Below are 14325 nucleotides of genomic sequence, written 5' to 3'. Positions count from 1 at the left end.
CGCTTTGTTAGCACAACTGGGTAACCGAGCCACAACGAGCAACCAAACTCGCAGGACACCGGGTCGAAGGTGTCACCGACCCCACAGGCAGCAGACGGAGGCAAAACAGAGAGTCACCCAGAGACAAAAGGTGAGAGCAACCCTCAAACTCACTGGAAGCGAGGGGGGGGCTCTGGGGTCACATCCATCGGACCCGCGCGCCCCCAGGGGTTTCCCAGGGTCCCGAGCGTTTACTTTAAGAGGACTCGCGCTCAGGTAATCCCAGGCAGGGTACTGCTAACCGGCACCCAAGCTACCAAACAACTTTCTAAGAGCTGAACCCCCGGGACGTGTACACTCACGGGGACCTAGCAGGGGGTACCACCAGAAATACTCAGAACACAAGGGACACAAGGGGCAAGAACGAAGGCAGACCCCCCCACCAGGTATATAAACAAAAGAAAAAGAAAACCCCGCAAGAGGACAGCGTACCCAAGCGGAACAGAGCCGGCCGCTATGATTGGTAAAGACAAGCTGCACAGTACCCCGCGCCCCACCAGTGCAAACACTGCCCCTTACTCTAAGGCGAACAAGGGAGACAGAACACCCGAGCACACAAAGAGCGGCCGAAAACCAAGCGGTAAACGGCCAAGCAGGGGCAGGACCCAAGGAACTTGTGGAAGGTGGCCCCAAGCCCCAAGGGCAGTACTTACAGGGCACCTAGGGAAGGGAACCCTAGGCGCATGCAGCCCGAGTACTGAAGAATCACACCCGGCTCACGCACCACCTAGAAAACAGACACCACACTCTAGGTACAGTGCTGAAACAACCACTGGAGCCGGAGCACATAACCATTGCCTATAGCATCAGCCGAAGAACTGATGGGTGGATAGCCGGCGTGGGAGGTCTGGGGCTCCCCCTTCCCCCTCCCGGGGAGGGGGGAGCTGCGCAGACAGCGGCGCGGTGACGTATGACGTCATACTAGTTTCCGTGTTTTCTGTTGAAGAGTTCTATTCACTAGTTCGGCTTAGGTAGCAATTTTCACCAGAATAGGGGTTTGTTTTGGAATGCTTACCTTTCTGGATGCTTGACCCGGTCGATGGCAGACATAGAATGCTTCCAACCACACGGGGGTTTCTATAGGCCATTGCTCCCCTTGCCTCTCTGAGGGGGCCAGGTTCTGGCTCGTGGTCCCCGGTAGGCCCTAGAACTCCATACACATGACTGATGCCAAAGTCTGACATTAGCATATCAGCCGGTAAAGCTCCGGGGAGCCGACGGGGCTCTCCCCAGAAAAACCAGCGTTGAATGTAATGAAACGCCATTTTCTGGGTGAGTCCCGGAGGCTCCCCGGAGCTATCCCAGGCTGATATGCTAGGTTATCTTGAGGTTATCTTGAGGTTATCTTGAGATGATTTCGGGGCTTTTAGTGTCCCCGCGGCCCGGTCCTCGACCAGGCCTCCACCCCCAGGAAGCAGCCCGTGACAGCAGACTAACTCCCAGGTACCTATTTACTGCTAGGTAACAGGGGCATTCAGGGTGAAAGAAACTTTGCCCATTTGTTTCTGCCTCGTGCGGGAATCGAACCCGCGCCACAGAAGGTGCTAATGGCCCAGAAGATGCTAATGTCAGACTTTGGCATCAGTCATGTGTATGGAGTTCTTAGGCCTACCGGGGACCACGGCCAGAACCGGGCCCCCTCAGAGAGGCAAGGGGAGCAATGGCCTATAGAAGCCCCCGTGTAGTTGGAAGCATTCTATGTCTGCCATCGACCGGAACAGGCACCCAGAAAGGTAAGCGCCCCAAAACAAACCCCTATTCTGGTTAAAATTGCTACCTAAAACCGAACTAGTGGATAGAACTCCCCAACCGAAAACAAGCAAACTAGTGTGACGTCACACACTGCCGCGCCGCTGTCTGCGCAGCTCCCCCCTCCCCGGGAGGGGGAAGGGGGAGCCCTAGACCCCCCGCGCCGGCTACCCACACCTCAGTTCTTGAGGCTGGATGTCAAAAACGCGAAAAACCGCCGACCGGAGGGAGGGAGGGATGCCGGGGAGCCTCCGGGACTCACCCAGAAAATGGCGTTTCATTACATTCAACGCTGGTTTTCTGGGGGGAGCCCCGTCGGCTCCCCGGAGCTAACTACCCACAGACAGAAAAAGAGGGACTTACCCGGGAGGCGGTCGTCGCTCACCCCTCAACTCGAAGCCGAGACAACTGGCTGCAACCGCCGACCCAAAGCAACACAGGCCCGACGAGGCCCAGGGACATTCACAAGGTAATGAGCAGCCAGGACCCTGTTCGACCGCCAAAATCCCCGCGCCCGAATATCAGACCAAGACATATTCCCAAAGACGGCAGCAAGAGCCGCGAACTTACGAACGTCATGGGCACGGGGATAGACCGCAGGCTGGCTGGACCTAATAACCCTGCGGACGACCTGAGAGACCCGAACCCGCGAACAGGGAAGAAGGGAAACCGGATCAACCCACAGCGCGTCCCCGGACACAGAAGCTGTGGCGCGCAAATAACGGCGAAGCGCCGCAACCGGACACAAAACATGATGCACCCCCGGCCTGACCAACCAAGCATCAACCACCCATGGACCCCTCCGGAACGCAGCAGTCTCATTCTTTGCCAGAAAAGAAGGAGACGGCTGCAAACGAACAGAAGGGGAAGGACGAGGAGGTGCGGACTGAACCAGGATCGAAGCGACCCCCACCCCCAAGTCCGGGTCCCGAAAAGCAAAGCGGGGCAGCCCCGGGGCATCCGGGGAAGCAACCAACCGAGCGCGTTGCAACAGACGAAACCTAGACTGCAACGCACGTGCCGCCTGTACCCGAATAGAATCATCAGAGGATTGGATAAATTGAGTCACAAGCAAGCAGCAACACTCACAGGACTCAGGGTCGAAAGTATCACCGACCCAACAGGCAGCGTCAAGAACTGAGGTGTGGGTAGCCGGCGCAGGGGGTCTGGGGCTCCCCCTTCCCCCTCCCGGGGAGGGGGGAGCTGCGCAGACAGCGGCGCGGCAGTGTGTGACGTCACACTAGTTTGCTTGTTTTCGGTTGGGGAGTTCTATCCACTAGTTCGGTTTTAGGTAGCAATTTTAACCAGAATAGGGGTTTGTTTTGGGGCGCTTACCTTTCTGGGTGCCTGTTCCGGTCGATGGCAGACATAGAATGCTTCCAACTACACGGGGGCTTCTATAGGCCATTGCTCCCCTTGCCTCTCTGAGGGGGCCCGGTTCTGGCCGTGGTCCACGGTAGGCCTAAGAACTCCATACACATGACTGATGCCAAAGTCTGACATTAGCATATCAGCCTGGGATAGCTCCGGGAAGCCGACGGGGCTCCCCCCAGAAAATCGTAAGTGGCATATATTGCCCGCTATAGGGCGGGGAAGTCTGGCAAATTATAGGTGCTGACTCAGCGTGCGTCCCAGGCGGTCTGTTGCTCGCAAGCTGTCAGGCCGGAGTTGCCACAAAGAGATAATTACCGAATTATTTCAATGTCTCTGATTGATTTTTCATACTTTTTTTGCTGTAATATTATTCAATAGTGTGTAGTTTGATATATTTATATAATAAAATGAGTGAATCATTGCTGTACTCAAAAATATGGTGTGCATATTGTTGATTCAATTTTGTTCATCAGTGAACAAATACTTTGTCGGTTATTACATTATAAGCACAGGTTATATATAAGTATCTGCATGTTTTGTTCACTATAACGAACCACTAAGTAGCTATTATGAGTCAAAAAGTAACAAGGAGTGACCGCCATTTACCAGCCAGCCACTCCCGCCCTCCCTCCAGTCATCTGACTCACCCACATTCTCCTCCCACAATAATGTTTTTGCTATAATTCACTATATACAGACATTATATATAAGTATCTACATGTTTTGTTCACCATAACTGTACATCTAAGCTTGTATGGTGAGTAAGGCGCAAAGATGTAGCTACTCACACAGTCAGCTGATCGGCGGCCGCCCTCAAGGCCAGACACACTAATATTTCTCCTCCAACAATACTGTGTGGTGTTATTACGCTATATACACACATTATATATAAATATCTACCTGTTTTATTCACTATACTTGTACAAATAAACTGGTATGGTGCCTAAAGACCATCGTGGTAACCAGTAAACAACACCGTCGTCTGCACGGTGGCGTCGTCTGCACGACGCCACCGCCCTCACCAAAATGGCGGCTCCAAACCTTCTCTTGCTGTTTATACCCTCTATACACACGTTATATATAAGTATCTACATTTGTGTTCACCATAGCAAACCACTAAGCTGGTATGCTGAGTGCAGTAAATAAAAGGTGGCCACACACAGTCAAAAGACATCGCCACCACCCTCCCTCCCACAGCATTACTCCTCCCTCCATGGTGCACAGCGCTAAATATCACCACAATCCTGCTATTATCAGAACCCTGGTCAGTTTTATCACAGTCAGGGGGTCTTCTGTAATAATATCATCGCTACATAATAGCATGAACAAGTATAATTTGGCATTTTTTGGCGATGCTGTGGTCACAAGCTGAACAGCAGTGCTGTTAGCTCATGCTGCGTGCATCAGGCTTGGTTGCTCACTCAATACTGAGGCCAATAACACCTGGGAGTTTGGCCCACGATTTTTTTTAAAAATGGTGTCTGTTTATAAGAGCCCTGATGAAGGTGTGGTGAACCCCGTGTATCCGCGGGCTGTTTAAATCTTGCGTAGTACTCCAACACGTCATATGACATGATGCGCAGTTGACTGGAACAACGTCCAGCACGTCATGTGACGTGATGCGCACTTTAAGGGTTAATAAGTTATTAAGATGTTTTCAACAATATTCTTGGGTGTTCGCCGATTACAACACGGGCGGCCATGTTGGATACGCAACACATGGGTTGATCCAGTTGAGAATGAGAATCTGGTCAGATTTTAATTGGGGTTCGATTATGTACACCCGTGTATCCATGTGTGTGTACACCCGTGAATCCATGTGGGTAAACCCGTGTATTCATATGTGGGTACACCCATGTATCCATGTGTGTGTACACCCATGTATCCATGTGTGTGAACACCCGTGTATCCATGTGTGTATACTGTACACCTGTGTATCCGGTCGGCCGAGCAGACAGCACGCTGGACTTGTTCTCCTGGGTTCGATCCCAGGCGCCGGCGAGAAACAATGGGCAGAGTTTCTTTCACCCTATGCCCCTATTACCTAGCAGTAAAATAGGTACCTAGTTGTTAGTCAGCTGTCACGGGCTGCTTCCTGGGGGTGGAAGCCTGGTCAAGGACCGGGCCGCAGGGACACTATAAAGCCCCGAAATCATCTCAAGGAGATCTCAAGAATATCCATGTGTGTGTGTGCACCCATGTATCCATGTGTGTGTGTACACCCATGTATCCCTGCACTCACCTAGTTGTGCTTGCGGGGGTTGAGCTCTGGCTCTTTGGTCCCGCCTCTCAACCATCAATCAACTGATGTACAGATTCCTCAACCTACTGGGCTCTTATCATATCTACATTTCAAACTGTGGCGTCAGCCTCCACCACATCGCTGCCTAATGCATTCCACTTGTTAACTACCCTGACACCGAAAAAGTTTTTTCTAATGTCCCTGTGGCTCATTTAGGTACTCAGTCTCCACCTGTAATTACCTAAGTGTAATTACCTAAGTGTAGTTACAGGATGAGAGCTACGCTCGTGGTGTCCCGTCTTCCCAGCACTCTTTGTCATACAACGCTTTGAAACTACTGTAGCGAGTAGATTATCCCAATAATATACTCGCTCCAAATATAGTGTTAATGTTCCTGTCAACCTTTGGAGATGAATGAGGTGAGGCGTTGCCCGGGCAACACGGTGAGATGCCCGAGCAATATAAGCAGCGGTGTAGCGAACATTAACTAGTCTACTTTCAAGTGTGGTCTAGAGCAGACACTTGCGAGATACTGTACCGACGCTCAGTGCGCTCAACTCACACCAAAGTATCACCGGTGTACTTCTGTATATTCGACCAAATATATACATAGTATCTTAGTGTCTGTGTTTATTTGTCACCATACTTTACGTAACAATAGAACCGTCACATTGGTGACCCAGTGAGTGAAAAAGAACACCAAGTCACAAACTAGATCTTCGTCATGGATTTATCTACCAGGTTTCCAGCATACAACGCAGATGAGCCAGAATTTTGGTTCATGCAGATGGAGGCTATTTTCGACCTTCACGAAGTTTCGACGATACCCAGCCACGATGGACTACAACATGGACTCTCACTGGACCTCTACTGCTACTGTTTGCTGTGATGGAACGCTGCCAACACCCTCGCCACAGCTATGATTTTCATCGCGTCCATCTCTGCATTTTCATCTACTACGGCTTGGTGCTCCACGATCGTTACTCACTCATCTGACAGCCTCATCAATGATTACATCATGTTGGATCTACAGCTTGTCCTGCCGACTCTCCGTCGCTGCCAGGGCACTGCTTGTCCTACGCCCACGACAGCTGCTCTGTCATCAGATTCATCTACACGTTCACTGCATTCTGATACTCTGCCGACTCAAGCCCGTTGCGCAGTACAGGACTTACAGCTTGCGTTTCCGACACTTCGTCGCCTTCAGGACAATTCAGCTCTAGATGTGATTACCTCGTTGTCCTAACTTCGTGCCTACATTACCTCCTAATGTTCTGGTGCCCGAGCCCATCCGCCCCGGATCTAAATGCTCCACCAGCGACCCAAGGACGCAACAATTATGCACATTCTTCTCTCCTGCTACACCAAGCTTGTCCACACACTGCCTACATCTTTTAGTACCAGACTACAATTTCCACAGTCAACAATGTAGTACTCGGCGTGTACAGTCCTAATCAACCCAAGACGCTACAGCTTCGACACAGAGCAGACAGCAGACTACGACCGCATCGAGCCGCCACGCTCTCGCTCCCCGAGTTTAGACACTCACAATTCTCAATCGAGCTGCCACGCTCTCGCTCCCCGAGTTTAGACACTCACAATTCTCAATCGAGCCGCCACGCTCTCCCACATAGAACTCCACGACTCCGGCCTCACTCAGCTCTCTGCTCTGCTCCAGGCTTCGTCTCAACGTCTGCGACACTGCTAAATCCAGAGACACATCCGCCGACTACGCAGTTCACTTTTCGACCACAGTTACCAGCAGCACCGCCACCTACGACAACGGACGATCCTGTACAACCTCTCACCCTACAACCCCAGTTACCAGCCGCACCACAACCTGATCCTGCGACGACGGACGATCCTGTGCGACCTCCCACCCTACGACCCCAGTTAGATGACATCAGCGAAGAGGAGGAAGTTAACTTTGATGGTTATGTAACGCGAGCAGGGCGTACAATTCACCGACCAGCTAAGTTCCTTGATCAAGTATTTTTCCTTTCATCCCCCGGGAGGGGGAGTTCTGTAGCGAGTAGATTATCCCAATAATATACTCGCTCCAAATATAGTGTTAATGTTCCTGTCAACCTTTGGAGATGAATGAGGTGAGGCGTTGCCCGGGCAACACGGTGAGATGCCCGAGCAATATAAGCAGCGGTGTAACGAACATTAACTAGTCTACTTTCAAGTGTGGTCTAGAGCAGACACTTGCGAGATACTGTACCGACGCTCAGTGCGCTCAACTCACACTAAAGTATCACCGGTGTACTTCTGTATATTCGACCAAATATATACATAGTATCTTAGTGTCTGTGTTTATTTGTCACCATACTTTACGTAACAATAGAACCGTTACACTACTGACGGTCTTGGCCTCCACCACCTTCTCACTTAACTTGTTCCAACCGTCTACCACTCTATTTGCGAAGGTGAATTTTCTTATATTTCTTCGGCATCTGTGTTTAGCTAGTTTAAATCTATGACCTCTTGTTCTTGAAGTGCCAGGTCTCAGGAAATCTTCCCTGTCGATTTTATCAATTCCTGTTACTATTTTGTATGTAGTGATCATATCACCTCTTTTTCTTCTGTCTTCTAGTTTTGGCATGTTTAATGCTTCCAACCTCTCCTCGTAGCTCTTGCCCTTCAGTTCTGGGAGCCACTTCGTAGCATGTCTTTGCACCTTTTCCAGTTTGTTGATGTGCTTCTTAAGATATGGGCACCACACAACAACTGCATATTCTAGCTTTGGCCTAACAAAAGTCATGAACAATTTCTTTAGTATATCGCCATCCATGTATTTAAATGCAATTCTGAAGTTAGAAAGCATCGAATAGGCTCCTTGCACAATATTCTTTATGTGGTCCTCAGGTGATAGTTTTCTATCTAGAACCACCCCTAGATCTCTTTCTTTATCAGAATTCTTTAAAGATTTCTCACATAATATATAAGTTGTAAGGGGTCTATGTTCTCCTATTCCACATTCCATAACATGACATTTATTAACATTAAATTCCATTTGCCAGGTGGTGCTCCATATACTTATTTTGTCCAAGTCTTCTTGAAGGGCATGACAATCATCTAAATTTCTTATCCTTCCTATTATCTTAGCATCATCAGCAAACATGTTCATATAATTCTGTATACCAACTGGTAGATCATTTATGTACACAATAAACATCACTGGTGCAAGAACTGAACCCTGTGGTACTCCACTTGTGACATTTCTCCATTCTGATACATTGCCTCTGATTACTGCCCTCATTTTTCTATCAGTCAGAAAATTTTTCATCCATGATAGAAGCTTACCTGTCATCCCTCCAATATTTTCCAGTTTCCAGAACAACCTCTTATGTGGAACTCTGTCGAAAGCCTTTTTTAGGTCCAGATAGATGCAGTCAACCCAACCATCTCTTTCCTGTAATATCTCTGTGGCTCGATCATAGAAACTGAGTAAATTCGATACACAGGATCTTCCAGATCGAAAACCATACTGTCTGTCTGATATTATATCATTTCTCTCCAGGTGTTCTACCCATTTAGTTTTGATTAGTTTTTCCAATACTTTCACTATTACACTCGTCAATGATACAGGTCTATAATTGAGGGGGTCTTCCCTGCTGCCACTTTTGTAGATTGGAACTATGTTAGCCTGTTTCCACACGTCTGCTACGATTCCTGTACACAGGGATGCCTGAAAGATCAGGTGAAGTGGAATGCTGAGCTCAGATGCACATTCTCTCAGAACCCATGGTGAAACGCCATCTGGGCCAGCTGCTTTGTTCTTACCGAGCTCCTTTAGCATATTTTCCACTTCATCTCTAGACACCTCTATCCGCTCTATGTTGTTCTCTGGAATTCTTATTGCGTCTGGTTCTCTGAAGATTTCATTTTGTACAAACACACTTTGGAACTTTTCATTTAATGTTTCGCACATTTCCTTTTCATTTTCCGTGAATCTGTTTCCCATTTTCAACCTCTGTATATTATCCTTTACCTGCAATTTGTTGTTTATGAATTTGTAGAATAGGCCCGGTTCTGTTTTACATTTATCTGCTATCCCTTTTTCAAAATTTCTTTCTGCCTCTCTCCTTACTGCTGTATAGTTGTTTCTCGCATCTTTGTATCGCTGGTATGTTTTGGGGTTTGGCCTCTTCCTATACTGATTCCATTTTTGTGTCTTTTGGTCTCTTGCCCTCTCACAATTTCTGTCGAACCAATCCTGTTTTCTGGCCCTGCATCTCTGTTTTGGTATGAATGTTTGTGTGCCTTCCTCGTATAGTTTTAAAAATTTGGCATACATTTCATTTACTTCCCTGCCTATCAACAATTCTGTCCAATTACACATTAAAAAAATTTCGAAGTTCCCCATAGTTGCCTCTCCTTAAATCGAGTTTATCAACTGTTTCAATGTCCCCATTTTCTTCTAGATGATATCTTAAAGCATATTTAATGTCTAACAGGACGTGATCACTCTTTCCCAAGGGAGGAAGATACTGGATGTCAAAAATCTCTTCTTCTTTCCTGGTGAATACTAGATCCAGTACTGACGGTACATCTCCTTCCCTCATTCTTGTGGCTTGCTTTATGTGTTGATACAAGAATGTCTCCAGAATGAGGTTCACAAATCTGCATGTCCAAAAGTCCTCCGTTCTTGCTTCATAGGCCTCCCAGTCTATTGCTCTAAAGTTGAAGTCCCCCAGTATCAACAGTCGTGATTTATATTTATCTGCTTGTACAATAATATCTCTCATGACCATTATGAGGCCCTCTCGTTTGTCAACCAGTTCTTCCTTTGTCCATGTGTTGCTTGCTGGTGGGCTGTAGGTATTTACAATTATCAGCTTATCATCCTGATTCCAGACCTGCAATGCCATTATGTCAATATCTCGAGGGTTTTCAAATATTAACTCTTTTACCTTCAGGTGTTTTTTCACCAGTACAGCCACTCCACCTCCCTTCCTAGTTTTCCTGTCACGTCTCCAAACTGAATAGCCTCTTGGGAATATGACTTCATTTATTATATTTCCTTCAAGTTTTGTCTCTGATAATGCAACAATATCTGGGACCCTAAGCTGGATTACATCTTGCAACTCCAAAGTTTTTGACCTCACTCCATCTATGTTGGTATATACAATTTTCAGGAACATGTTCCCTTTTCCTTTGCTCTTTACTCCCCCTTCCACTAATGATCTTGTTGCTTTGTTTTTATGTACCATTTCACAAGCTTTCCAGTCCCTGTCACTTTGTAAAAAAAAAGAATTTGTCTTCTTCATTTCTATCCCCATTTAGCCGTTTTGCCTCAATTAGGTTCATTTTCAGCTTTTCTCTGTCTTCCTTGGAGAGGTCTTGTCTTATTGACCAAAGTTTGCCAACCTCATCACTCTGCAGTTTCCTGGCATTTCTTAGCACTTCCATCATGTTTTTCACTCCATTAAACGTCACCCTTAAGGGGCGGTTCTTTTCTTTCTCATATTTTCCTATTCTTCTAAAATCACTGACATTTTCCTTTGAGCCTTCTCCTAAACCTACTATTTTCTCTATGATTTTCATCTCTTCTGCCGCTCGGTCCACCCTAGATGAAATTTCCTTCTCTAAACATCCAAAAATGATTATGGACTTAGTTCTATCTGCAGTGTTTTGTACCAGTTTACTGTTGGTAACCAGTTCTTTCCTAATTGCTTGCCTAATTTCTGCTTCTTGTTGGTCATTTCTGGTTTTGACTTCCGAACACACTTCTTTGATAGTCTCATTCTCTTTTACAACTTCAGCATATGTCGCTTTTATTTCTTCTTTATACTTTTCTAGTTCTTTATTCACCTCCTCTATGTGAGTTGTCAGTGAAGTTTCCAGTTGGAGATCCTTACCTAACTCTATGTTAGCCCTTAGGCTTGCTTGGAGTTGTTCACCATATGAGTCTATTTTCTTGTTTATTTCTTCAAAGTCACCACACTTCACTTTCCATGCCTCATTTTCTTTCACTAGTTCCTTGATTTGCTCCTCCTGATTTGTTACCTTGTCTGTTAATGCAGTAATAATCTTACCTTGTTGCAGCATACTCCCTTTTAGAGTGCAAAGCTCACTCCAAAGAGCTCCATTGTCCTCTTCCAATTTAAGCACTTTTTCTTCATACTTCTTTTGCATGTCCTCAATTATCTCTAACCTGCCAAGAACACCTCCTTTCCTTATATCTTGTGTTGAGAATCCTTTGAAACCATCATCTGTGTCCCCTTGTTCGCGTACCACCCGTGTTAAAAAGTTTATCCTTATCTACCCTGTCAATTCCTGAGAATTTTGTAGGTAGTGATTATGTCTCCTCTTACTCTTCTGTCTTCCAGTGTCGTGAGGTGCATTTCACGCAGCCTTTCCTCGTAACTCATGCCTCTTAGTTCTGGGACTATCCTAGTGGCATACCTCTTTTCCAGCTTCGTCTTGTACTTGACAAGGTACGGGCTCCATGCTGGGGCCACATACTCCAGGATTGGTCTTACATATGTGGTATACAAGGTTCTGAATGATTCCTTACACAGGTTCCTGAAGGCTGTTCTGATGTTAGCCAGCCTCGCTTATGCCACAGATGTAATTCTTTTTATGTGGGCTTCAGGAGACAGGTTTGGTACAATATCAACTAGATCTTTCTCTCCGTTTCATGAAGTACTTCATTTCCTATTCTGTATCCTGTGTCTGGCCTCCTGTTTCTACGGCCTAGTTTCATGACCTTGCATTTACTCAGGTTGAACTTTAGTAGCCATTTGTTGGACCATTCATTCAGTCTGTCTAGGTCATCTTGTAGCCTCCTGCTATCATCTTCGGTTTTAAACCTCCTCATAATTTTTGCATCATCAGCAAACAATGAGAGGAACGATTCTATACCCTCTGGGAGATCATTTACATACAGTATATCAGAAACAGTATAGGTCCAGGGACTGAACCCTGCGGGACTCCACTGGTGACGTCTCGCCAATCTGAGACCTCACCCCTCACAGTGACTCGCTGTCTTCTGTTGCTTAGGTACTCCCTTATCCAATGGAATACCTTCCCTTTCACTCCAGCCTGCATCTCTAGCTTTTTCACTAGCTTTTTCACTTTTTCATTATCACTTGTGTGGTACTGTGTCAAAGGCTTTCTGGCAAGCCAAAAATATGCAGTCTGCCCATCCCTCTCTTTCTTGCCTGGTCATAGAATTCAATTAATCCTGTGAGGCAGGACTTGCCAACCCTGAACCCATGTTGATGCTGTGTTACAAAGTTCTTTCGCTACAGATGTTCCACTAACTTTTTTCGCACAATCTTCTCCATCAGCTTGCATGGTATGCAGGTTAGTGACACTGGCCTGTAGTTCAGTGCTTCCTGTCTATCCACTTTCTTGTATATCGGGACTACATTAACAGTCTTCCAAATTTTTGGCAATTCCCCTGTTACCATTTATTTGTTAAACACTATGGAGAGTGACAGGCACAGTGCTTCTGCTCCTTCCTTTAGTTTCCAAGGGGACATTCCATCCGGGCCTATAGCCTTTGTCACATCCAATTCTAGCAAGAGCTTCCTTACATCCCCGCGAACACCCATACATGGGTGTACACACACACGTGTGCACACCCGTGTATCCGAGTGTGTGTACACCCGTGTACACCTGGCTGTGCTGGTGTGGTTGACCTCTCTCGCTGGAGCCAGCTGCACCCCTCCCCCCCCCCCCACTTCAAGGGCACCTCTGGAACCCCTTACCTTAAACACCTAAACATCGTAATCACACCTAAAGTAATACTAATTTCTGAATTAAAAGATTATTGCTAATTATTATTATTATTATTATTATATCTGGCTTACATCACACACCTGCCTCGCCAAGTGCCCGATGTTTCACCTCACAGCCGCCCTCATCTACGCCCTACCTCACTGTACTCTCATCAACCACCTCCACCCACCTCACAGCTCTCCAGACCTCACATACTCATGGGTCAAGAACTCACCGATCAACACTTTTCCCCCGAGTAAAACACCACAAAAGTCTTGTTCTTCCAGAGTCCCGGACACTAATGTTTGTGTGCAACTCTGTGTAGCAGTGAGAATTGTTGAAAATGGTTACTTGTATCTCAATGGGGCTTTTAGTGCATTTGTAATGTATGAAAACGGTAACATATAAATTGAAATGTACAAATATTTTGTCTTAATTCAACGTTTATTTTTTCTTATGTGTGTTGTTTTCCAAAAATTATCCGTATTAAGTCACGATGCCAATTCTTTTCATAGAAAACGATTGGGACGACTCATATATTTTGTGATCATGCATGTATGATCAGAATTAGTAATAATCTGAATAATAATTTACCTGAAGGCCACTGACACTAGCGGCCTCGATGAGGACAGGAAGTCGCCGGCTTGTCGAAGGTTCCTCGCATTTGTCTTGATAAATCTCTTCCAATTGAATTTTGAAATCTAACAGTTTCGGCATTTACGACTTCGGGGGGTAGGCGGTTCCATGGGTTTCTATCTCTATGAGTGAAATAGCATCTGTAACGTAGAAATATGTTATGTTGTTGGGTAGATTAGATACACATTGTTTGTGGGAGAGCGTGGCGGCTCGATTGGGAATTGCGAGTGTCTGAACTCGGAGAGCGAGGGCGTTGTAGCTCGATGCGGTCGTAGTCTGCTGTCTGCTCTGTGTCGAAGCTGTAGCGTCTTGGGTCGATTAGAACTGTACACGCCGAGTGCTACATTCTTGACTGTGGAAATTGTATTGGTTTGCTATTCTCAAATCGCTTGCTTCTCAGCTCCCTCCAACGAGATGAGAAGAGTATTACCTGTAATTGGGGAAAGGATTGTAGCTTCTGTAATTAGTGCTAATTAGTTATGCTATTAAGATAATGAGATAATGGAGCGAGTATAAGATTAACTCGCTACACATCTGTTAAACTCTTGTAGCGA

General features: G+C 46.5%; 1 protein-coding gene across 3 annotated transcripts in view; it reads right to left on the bottom strand.

The window, feature by feature from the left end:
* Positions 1 to 13479, bottom strand: part of LOC123768068 (uncharacterized) — a 132323-nt gene extending 118844 nt beyond the window's left edge. For 2 of the 3 annotated variants that reach the window (XM_069307074.1, XM_069307076.1), the window contains exon 1: positions 13371 to 13479. The gene's annotated coding sequence lies outside the window, so the exon portion shown is untranslated. The remainder of the gene's footprint in view (positions 1 to 13370) is intronic. The other variant, XM_069307075.1, reaches the window with a different exon arrangement.
* Positions 13480 to 14325: the final 846 nt, after the last annotated feature.

This window comes from Procambarus clarkii, chromosome 59, assembly GCF_040958095.1.
Source record: "Procambarus clarkii isolate CNS0578487 chromosome 59, FALCON_Pclarkii_2.0, whole genome shotgun sequence".
NCBI lineage: Eukaryota > Metazoa > Arthropoda > Malacostraca > Decapoda > Cambaridae > Procambarus > Procambarus clarkii.
Note: the sequence above shows the minus strand (reverse complement) of the source record. Positions and strands in the feature narration are given on the sequence as shown.